Genomic DNA, 9,005 nt, shown 5'->3' with positions numbered 1-9,005 from the left:
TATATGCTCCCATTCCAGGTCATTTTATCCTAGGTCATGTGGTTTTCCTCTCTGATGAATTTAGGCCTTTTAGCGTGCTGAGACCAGGTCGCCGAATCACTTGGAAGTTGGCCCAAGGGAATGCATCTCGCTTTTTAATTTTATGCTACTTGTAGTTATTATTCTGTAACTCTCAGCCAAAAAGCCTTGATCGTCAAAGGTAGACGGCGACTCGCAAAAGTTCGCCTTGATCGCCATTTGTCTGCATCCTCGAACCCATTTACACTACATCCTTCGGCAGATAAAGTCCTGGTCACCAAAAGAAACTTGGCGACTCGCCGATCTATTCGGCAAGTCCATCTGTAATTGCATCTCTCCGAACTTGCCTTACTTATTTTAACTTCTTCTGAAATCTTTTCAGAAATGGCTAGATCTAAAGTTGCAGAAAGAAGCAAGCCACCTCAAAGTATAACATAAGGGATTACGATCAAAGAGGCTACTACGTGTTCAAAAGCAAAGTTGCTAAACTTTCCACAAATGGTGAAAAAGGAAAGGGCAAATACAAGATCCTTAAATTGTCAGATGCAAGCACTGACAATAATGGATTTTATAAAAATGACCCCAACCAGTCAAAGTATGGGTTCTAACGAGGAATATATGCTAATAGCGCAGAGGGCCGAGCGACGAATTAAGAAACTAAGAAATTCATCTAGAGCTAGGACTTACCAGTCTGCCACCAGCAGACCTCCAGTTGCAAAGAAGGCAATGGTTTTAGCATCTCCAGTGCAAGGTCCTAGGAATATATGCTAATAGCGCAGAGGGCCGAGCGACGAATTAAGAAACTAAGAAATTCATCTAGAGCTAGGACTTACCAGTCTGCCACCAGCAGACCTCCAGTTGCAAAGAAGGCAATGGTTTTAGCATCTCCAGTGCAAGGTCCTTCGCCTAAATCTATGAATAAAGTAAAGGCTGCGAGGCCAAGAAATTTTTTGGAGGAAACACGTCGTCCATAGAAGGGGTTATAGACAGACACCTAGAGATCATGGAATGTCTGAGATACCACGAGTTCCAAATCTTATCCAAACCCCGTGGCCCTTATATTCCAAAGAGGGTAAGAGATTTCTACAGTGCACTAATACCACAATAAAAGCAACTAGCATCAGCCTTCAAATAAGTCAACTATGTGGTTGTCCGAGATAAATGGGTGAAGTGTGATAGTGAGAAAATCAACGCAGTCTTGGGCATGTCCACAAACATTGGGGATCACTGTCAGTACTTGATTAGAACAAAGTAGCTGGATGAGATGAAAAAGTGGTTAGCCCCATTAATTTCAAATGAGAATCCCAAGTGTCTAGCGGAAGGAGTTCCGATTGAAAAGAAAGAACTAAACATAGCAGCAAGGTTCTAGTTTAATTTTATCTGCAGCGCATTTATGCCATCCAATAATGCGCCAATCCTTCGCCTCGCCAAGGCAGCCTGCTTGGGTTGCATTATAGAGGAGACTCAGATAAATTTGGGAACAATCATCACTTTAGAGATACTCAAGCATGCAAGGCAGAGCCAAACCTCACTTTCATTCCTAGTCCTAATCATAGAATTATGCAAACGAGCCCCGTACCTCTAGATACCAAGAGGGATGTGGAAGTGATGCCCACAACCTCTACTTATAGCTGGAAGATCAAAGACGAGTACCTTAAGGATCAAGCAGAAAGGAAGAAGGCAACGTTGGTGGAGTTTGCCAACAAAGAATCATTGCCAGCAAAAACATCTCTACCTGCTCCGACCCTTGGGCCTTCATGTATATCCATCGCCACTATTACTCCCACTGATACTCAAAATTCTTCTGCTGTTACAAAATAGACAAGACACACTATTGTTGCTGCTAGCTCCCGACTTGTTCTCACCAAGGCATCCATACTACGGATGGGACAGTTGACTCTTTCTGCTGATCGTCGAGTTGGTAGCCTAGAGACCTCTATTCCAGGCATGATCCAGATTGTCGTAACTAATGCTATAACACCGATGAGCACTACCATTGCTGCCTTGGTAGCTAGAATAACGGTGTGTGAGCATAACCAAGGGGCCACAGAGGAGGTGACGGCTTTAAAAGCTGCCATTGATGAACTACGTGAAGATGTAGACAAACTAAAAGCCACCAATGTGCCTATGGTCTTTGGAACAGTGGAGAATCCAGACATGCGTAATTTGCCTCAGAAGATCAATGAACTTGGGGGTAGAGCGAACAGGTAGCTGACCATGAGTCAGATGCAAAGATTAATGAAGAGATTGAGGGAGATGCAGATGAAGATTTGACTGTGACGGAAGAAATTATGATAGATGCTGCTGTGCAAGCTTCCTTAGCAAAGTTTTCTGCTGCGAGATCTAATGGAGCTGGTCCTTCTAGTGGTCACTCCGGGTACTGATGCCCAAATAGATAAAGCGACACATTAGCCAGGATCCCTTCTTTACCTCCCTCTCTATTTTTCTTTATCTAGTCTCTTGATTCCGTATTACTTGCATTTGAGGTCAAATTGCTTTTTATTTGGGGTGGGGTGAGGCCCACACTTTTGTGTTCTGTTTATGATTCATGTTTTGAATACATTTGGGTTGTCTGTTTATAATTGTGTTAATAACTACTTTTCTGTGGATGTTTAACCACGTGGCTCCCCGTTTATTTTTAATTGCCAACGATTTTTGACCCCTTCAAAAAATTTTGAATTTTTCACACATTTTTGCCACCCCTTGTAAGTTGAATGTGGCTATTCTTTTGCAAGAATTTAAGTCTCGGTTTTGATCAGTACCAATGACTTGAATAGTGCCCTCAATTGAACGAACATGAATTTAGGTCTACGATGAGGCCAAATAAACATGCATTGACAATACGTGAACCCTTTGCATCTAGTTGTGATTAGCCATTTAACGAATTGATTCTTTTGTTATGACCATTGCACACTAGCGAAAGTGTGTAGTCTTGTTTGACTTAAGTATCGATGCGTTGTGTGATTAGCTTGCTTTGAAACATGCATGAATAAACCTAGAATTTTCCTCGTAAGTCTTATTGATTTAGAAAGTTGTCCTCTTGAAATGATCTTAGGCAATTTTAAAGAGTGTGAGCCAAATTTGACATATACCTCTTTTGTGGCCTACCCGTAAGTGTGTGAAACTCTTTTGAACACCTTTTAAGCCTTACATTTCTTTGGAAGAACCTTGATAAACCCTAGACCTTACTTGACCCACTACCTATAATCCTCTTAATTTATGATTTAGTGAATAGCCAACTTAGGCCAAAAGCATAAGTCGGGGGTATGGTAAAAAGGAAAAGGAGAAGTCAAGAAGTGCAAGAAAAGTCCCCCTTAACCCATGAGATTGCATAAGTGGAAACCCCTTCAATTCAAAAAAAATGTGGAATAAGATACGAAGGAAATCGGGTTTCCAAGCAATCCATGAAGGTGAATAAACAGGTGACTTAGAAGCACTAGAAAAAGAATTCATAAAGGAAAAGAAGGGAATGTCTTGAGAATGTCGTTTCCCACGAGGAAAAAGTCATTGAACCTAAATGACCATACCTTTTCACTCAGTCCCATTACAAGCCTTAGAAAGACCTTATTGATCTTGAGTAAGCCGAATCAAAAGTCGATTGGAAAATAAGGGCAAACCTATGGGTGAAAGCATGCATTGTGTTCCTCTTTTTGAGTGTGAGCATTGCATCTGATAACTGATCTTGAATTGATTAACCTATGTGTGTGAATATGGAATCATTCTTCATGTGAGGGCATTTAGATAATGTTTTTAGAGATTGAACTCGCACATGTAGCAAAGTATTGCGAGCATAAGAATCTCTGGTAATGGTGTGACACAACTTGAATATTTGAGTACACAGTTGATCTTTGCATAAGTAATTTTAATCTTGTTGTGTATGTTCATGATTGAGTCTTGTGCAACACTGTTTGAGACACCCTTTTTTAATGACTGAACTTGAGTTTTCTTGAGGACAAGCAAAAGTTTAAGTTGGAGTGTTGATGAGTCCACAAATTGGACTCATTTAGGGCTTTATTTTGATAGAAATAGTGTCCTCGAATGCTTATTTTGTTTCAATATCTAATGAAAACTCTTAAGTTTCATGTATTTGAAGTTTTAGTGGAACCATGGACACTTAGGCGAAAAAAGGATCAAAAAGGCTTAAAAGAAAGAAGAAGCTAAAGCATAAGAACCGCCAAGAACCTTTGGCGATTCGCCGAAGGGTTTACTCTGCCCTTTGTTATAGTACGGGAAGCCCTGAAGGAGAAGGATAAAAAAGGCAGTGAAAGGAGCAGTTAGTAATTCATCGAATAGTTTCGTGAAGCATTACTATACCGCCCAATGGTCCAGAACGTGAAGATGCTGAAGGCAAGAATTAAACGGCAATGAAACCAAAGAAAGGCGAGTCACCGAGTCATTCAGCAGCATCGACTAACTTCGCGAAAGATCCACCAGCGCTATTTTCTGAAGTCTATAAATACTAAACTTGTTATTAATTATTAAAGGGTCGAACCTTTATTTTAATTTTGCAGAATAGAACAGTACTTTTTAGATATTTTTCTCTCAAATTTGGAAAGGATTTTTGGGAGACTTGAAGAAAGAAGGATTTCATCTTCCCCAAGTTGGAAGTGGGTTTTGTCCATTCTTCTTCCTTTGCTTAAATCAAGGTTTAATTTCTTATACCCATTTGATTTTACTATCATTTTAGGTGTATTTTGTTATTTCTTGATGTGTGGCTAAAAACATCCAATCTTGGGGTGTGATTTAGCAAATATGTGTTGATATTATAGTTGGATATTGCTTGCTGATAGGCTTGATGTAGTTTAATGGTGATTCTACCTAGTGGTTGTGGTTTAATCTGAAGGATTCGTAGTTGCAAATACAAAGCCACCCATGTGTTTTCGGCTTTCTCGAGAAGGAGGTCGTGAATCCAAGACCACTAGACTGATGGCCTAAGAAGTGGGTCGACATGAGGTTTAGCCCGAGAGGGTGAGCCCTAGTCCCATATCCTAACACTCAGCGAGAGAGAGTTAGTGGGGTAAGGCGTAGGCTGGTCTTTATGCGGCAAATGTGTGTCCGAGAGGAACGCATTTGAAACGGGGTAAGTTGCCCGAGAGGGAACTTATTTCCATTTAAAGCTTAGCCTAGTCACTACTAGCATACAAATTTCCTTTCAAAAGCATGTACCCAACTACTCATCTCAACTTGTATCGCGGTCACACCCCAAGAACATTTCCTCATTCTTGATTTTCTTGATAATTTTTGCTATTTTTACTAATTTTGACAAAACCCCCAAATCGTTATTTGACACTTTTGTGTCACCCCCTGTTATTCATTATGTTTTTACTCATTAATATCTTTAGCTACCACTATTTAGAGCTTTATTTTATTTTTCTATCAATTCTCAAAACCACTCCCTTGGGACACGACCCCAAACTTTAGTTGGGTTACCATACTATCGAAGATTGTAGACACGCATACGTAGGTTAGTGTCATTGGTCACGATAAGCATCAAAATGGCGTCGCTGCCAGGGAGTGGTGTTATTTGAGAATTTTTAGAGTAGTAGAGTTTTTGTTTTTCTTAGTTGTAATCTATGTACCTAATTCTTAGTTTTGTGTAGTTGTTTGTATGTTGAGACATGATAATGAGTATACATGATGGGGATGGTGGACCAACAGAGCACCTCCAAGAAGAAGTGATGAGATTCAGGGATCACATCTTGAACTTCAAGCATCTATAAGAAGTACCTTTGCATGAGTCATGGTTGAGGTTTAAAGCACTATTGATACAATGCCCAACTCATGAAATCCCCGATTTAGTTCTACTGGAATGGTTCTATAGTAGTCTGAATCCCGAAAACAGAGGTATAATCGACCGACTCATGTCAGGTGGTCCTGAGAAATATTCTTATGAGACCACAGCCAAATTCCTTGACCTTGTGGCTAAAACCAATAAGGATATTGAGAAAGACCAGCAATTGATCATTTTGCAGGGTCAGATGGATAACTTGACCCAAAAGGTTGAGCAACTGGAGGTGATGTTCAAAGAAAAGTGAAATTGTGGATCACCTATTGAGCAAGGAAGATCTATGGGGGTTGAAAGTAAACATATCAAAGATATGTTATTAACCATTCTTCAAAAGTTAAATGAGCAAGATAGAGTGCTAGAGAAGATTAAGGAAAATGTAGAAGTGCTACACCAGATGAGCGGTTCTCACTCTAGATCTATCCAGCTAATTGAAACTCTGTTGGGTCATGTAATGCCTCACATCCATCAGACACAAAGCAAGGGGTTGCTAAACAATGTTTAGGCTAACCCCAAAAGTGGAATTTAGATGCTAACCCACGTCGTGCCACGACATTAACTAAGTCTCTGTTTGGGAGGAAACCCAAAGCCCTTAACTACATTAATTTTGGTAATTTTTTGAAATAAAGGTGTTTTGATTTTGTAGAATTAGGCATGAAAAAATTGTGAAAATGTACAAGATGAAGTACGCAAGTCCAACCGGCGAACCGCCAACTAGATCGGTGATTGCTACTAAGACCACTTTTTGGATCCTCACTTTGATTGAGGGTCCAGTAAAACTCGGTGTGATAGATGAACACTCGACGTATCGTCGAGTAGCAAAGCAAATCCAACTAATGTTGCCGAATGGATTCGATCTGGACGGATTTTATAAATTCACGGGTCTGAACTTTCAACCTTTCTCATATTCTCTCACTCTCAATTTTCGTAAAATCACACCTACTTAGTAATTTCAGAATTTTCGCACCTTGTAAGTATTTTAGCTACTTTAGTAGTGCTCAGATCTATAATAACCTGCCGCTCAGCATCACAGTCTTGACCTAATCTACCCAAAAGGTTGGTTCTCCAGACCCTACATTTAATTATAATATATATGCTCCCATTCCAGGTAATTTTATCCTAGGTCATGTGCTTTGCTTCTTTGATGAATTTAGGCATTTCAGCGTGCCGAGACCAACTCGCCGAATCACTTGGCAGTTGGCCCAAGGGACTCCATCTCACTTTTTAATTTTATGCTACTTGTAGTTAGTATTCTGTAACTCTTAGCCAAAAAGCCCTGATCGTCAAAGGTAGATGGCGACCCGCAAAAGGTCGCCTTGATCGCCCTTTGTCTACATCCCCAAACCCTTTTACACTGCATCCTTCGGCGGATAAAGTCTTGGTCGCCAAAAGCAACTTGGTGACTCACCGATCTATTCGGCAAGTCCGTTTGTAATTGAATCTCTCTGAACTTGGCTTACTTGTTTTAAATTCTTCTTAAATCTTTGCAGAAATGGTTAGATCTAAAGTTGCAGAAAGAAGCAAGCCACCTCAAAGTAAAACAAAAGGGATTACAATCAAAGAGGATACTGACGTGTTCAAAAGCAAAGTTGCTAAACTTTCCACAAATGGTGAAAACGGGAAGGGAAATACAAGATTTTTAAATTGTCAGATGGAAGCACCGACAGTAATGGCTTTTATAGAAATGACCCTAACCAGTCTAAAAGGAAAGATGTGGCTTCTGATGAGGAAGATATGCTAATAGTGCAGAGGGTCAAGCGGTGAATTAAGAAGTTGAGAAATTCATCTAGGGCCAGTACTTACCAGCCTGCCACCACAATACATCCAGTTCAAAAGAAGGCAATGGTATTAGCACTTCCAATGCAAGGTCATCCGCCTAAGTATATGAATAAAGTAAAGTCTGCGAGGCCAAGAAATTTTTTGGAGGAAAAGCGCCGTCCGTATAAGGGGTTATAGACAGGCACCAAGAGATCATGGAATGTCTGAGATACCATGAGTTCCAAATCTTCATCAAACCCGTGGCCCTTAAATTCCAAACAGGGTAAGAGAGTTCTACAGGGAATACAGTGCACTAATACCACAACAAAACCAACTAGGAGCAGCCTTCCAAGAAGTCAACTACGTGGTTGTCCAATATAAAAGGGTGAAGTGTGATAGTGAGGAAATCAACGCAGTATTGGGCATGTCCATAAACATTGGGGATCACTGCCAGTCATTGATTAGAACAAATGAGCTGGATGAGATGAAGAATTGGTTAGCCCCATTAATTGCATATGAGACTCCCAAGTGGCTAGCGGAAGGAGTTCCGATTGAAAAGAAAGAACTAAACATAGCAGCAAGGTTCTGGTTCAGTTTTATCAGCAGCGTAATTATGCCATCCAAGAATGAGGTAATCCTTCACCTCGCCAAGGAAGCTTGCCAGGGTTGTGTTATAGAGGAGCCTCAGATAAATTTAGGAACTATCGTCGCTTCAGAGATACTCATACGTGCAAGGCAGAGCCAAACCTCACTTTCATTCCCAGTCCTGATCACAAAATTATGCAAACGAGCCCAAGTACCTCGATATACCAAGATGGATGTGGAACTGATGCCCACAACCTCTACTGATATCTAGAAGATCGAAGACGAGTACCTTAAGGATCAAGCACAAAGGAAGAAGGTAACATTGGTGGAGTTAGCCAACAAAGAATCATTTCCTGCAAAACATCTCTACCTGCTCCAACCCCTGGGCCTTCAAGTGTATCCATCACCACTATTACTCCCACTGATACTCAAGGTTCTTCTGCTGCTACAAAATTGCCAAGACCCACTACTGTTGCTGCTAGTTCCCGACTTCTTCTCACTCGTGTTTCCCAACTACGGATGGGACAGTTGACTCTTTCTACATATCGTTGAACTGCTAGCCTAGAGGCCTCTATTCCATGCATGATCCAAATTGTCGTAACTAATGCTATAACACCGCTGAGCACTACCATTGCTGACTTGGTAGATAGAATAGTGGTGTGTGAGCACAACAAGGGGCCTTAGAGGAGATGCCGTCTTTAAAATCTCCCATTGCTGAACTACGTAAAGATGTTGACAAACTAAAGGCCACCGATGTGCCCATGGTCTTCGGAATAGCGGAGATAGCAGACATGCCTAATTTGCCTCAGAGATCAATGAACTTGGGGGTAGAACGAAACAGATAGTTGACCATGAGTCA

The sequence above is a fragment of the Solanum verrucosum genome, unplaced genomic scaffold (genome assembly GCF_900185275.1).
Source record: "Solanum verrucosum unplaced genomic scaffold, falcon-dt-bn FXZP01000048.1, whole genome shotgun sequence".
NCBI classification, from domain to species: domain Eukaryota; kingdom Viridiplantae; phylum Streptophyta; class Magnoliopsida; order Solanales; family Solanaceae; genus Solanum; species Solanum verrucosum.
This window is presented reverse-complemented; position numbering follows the sequence as displayed.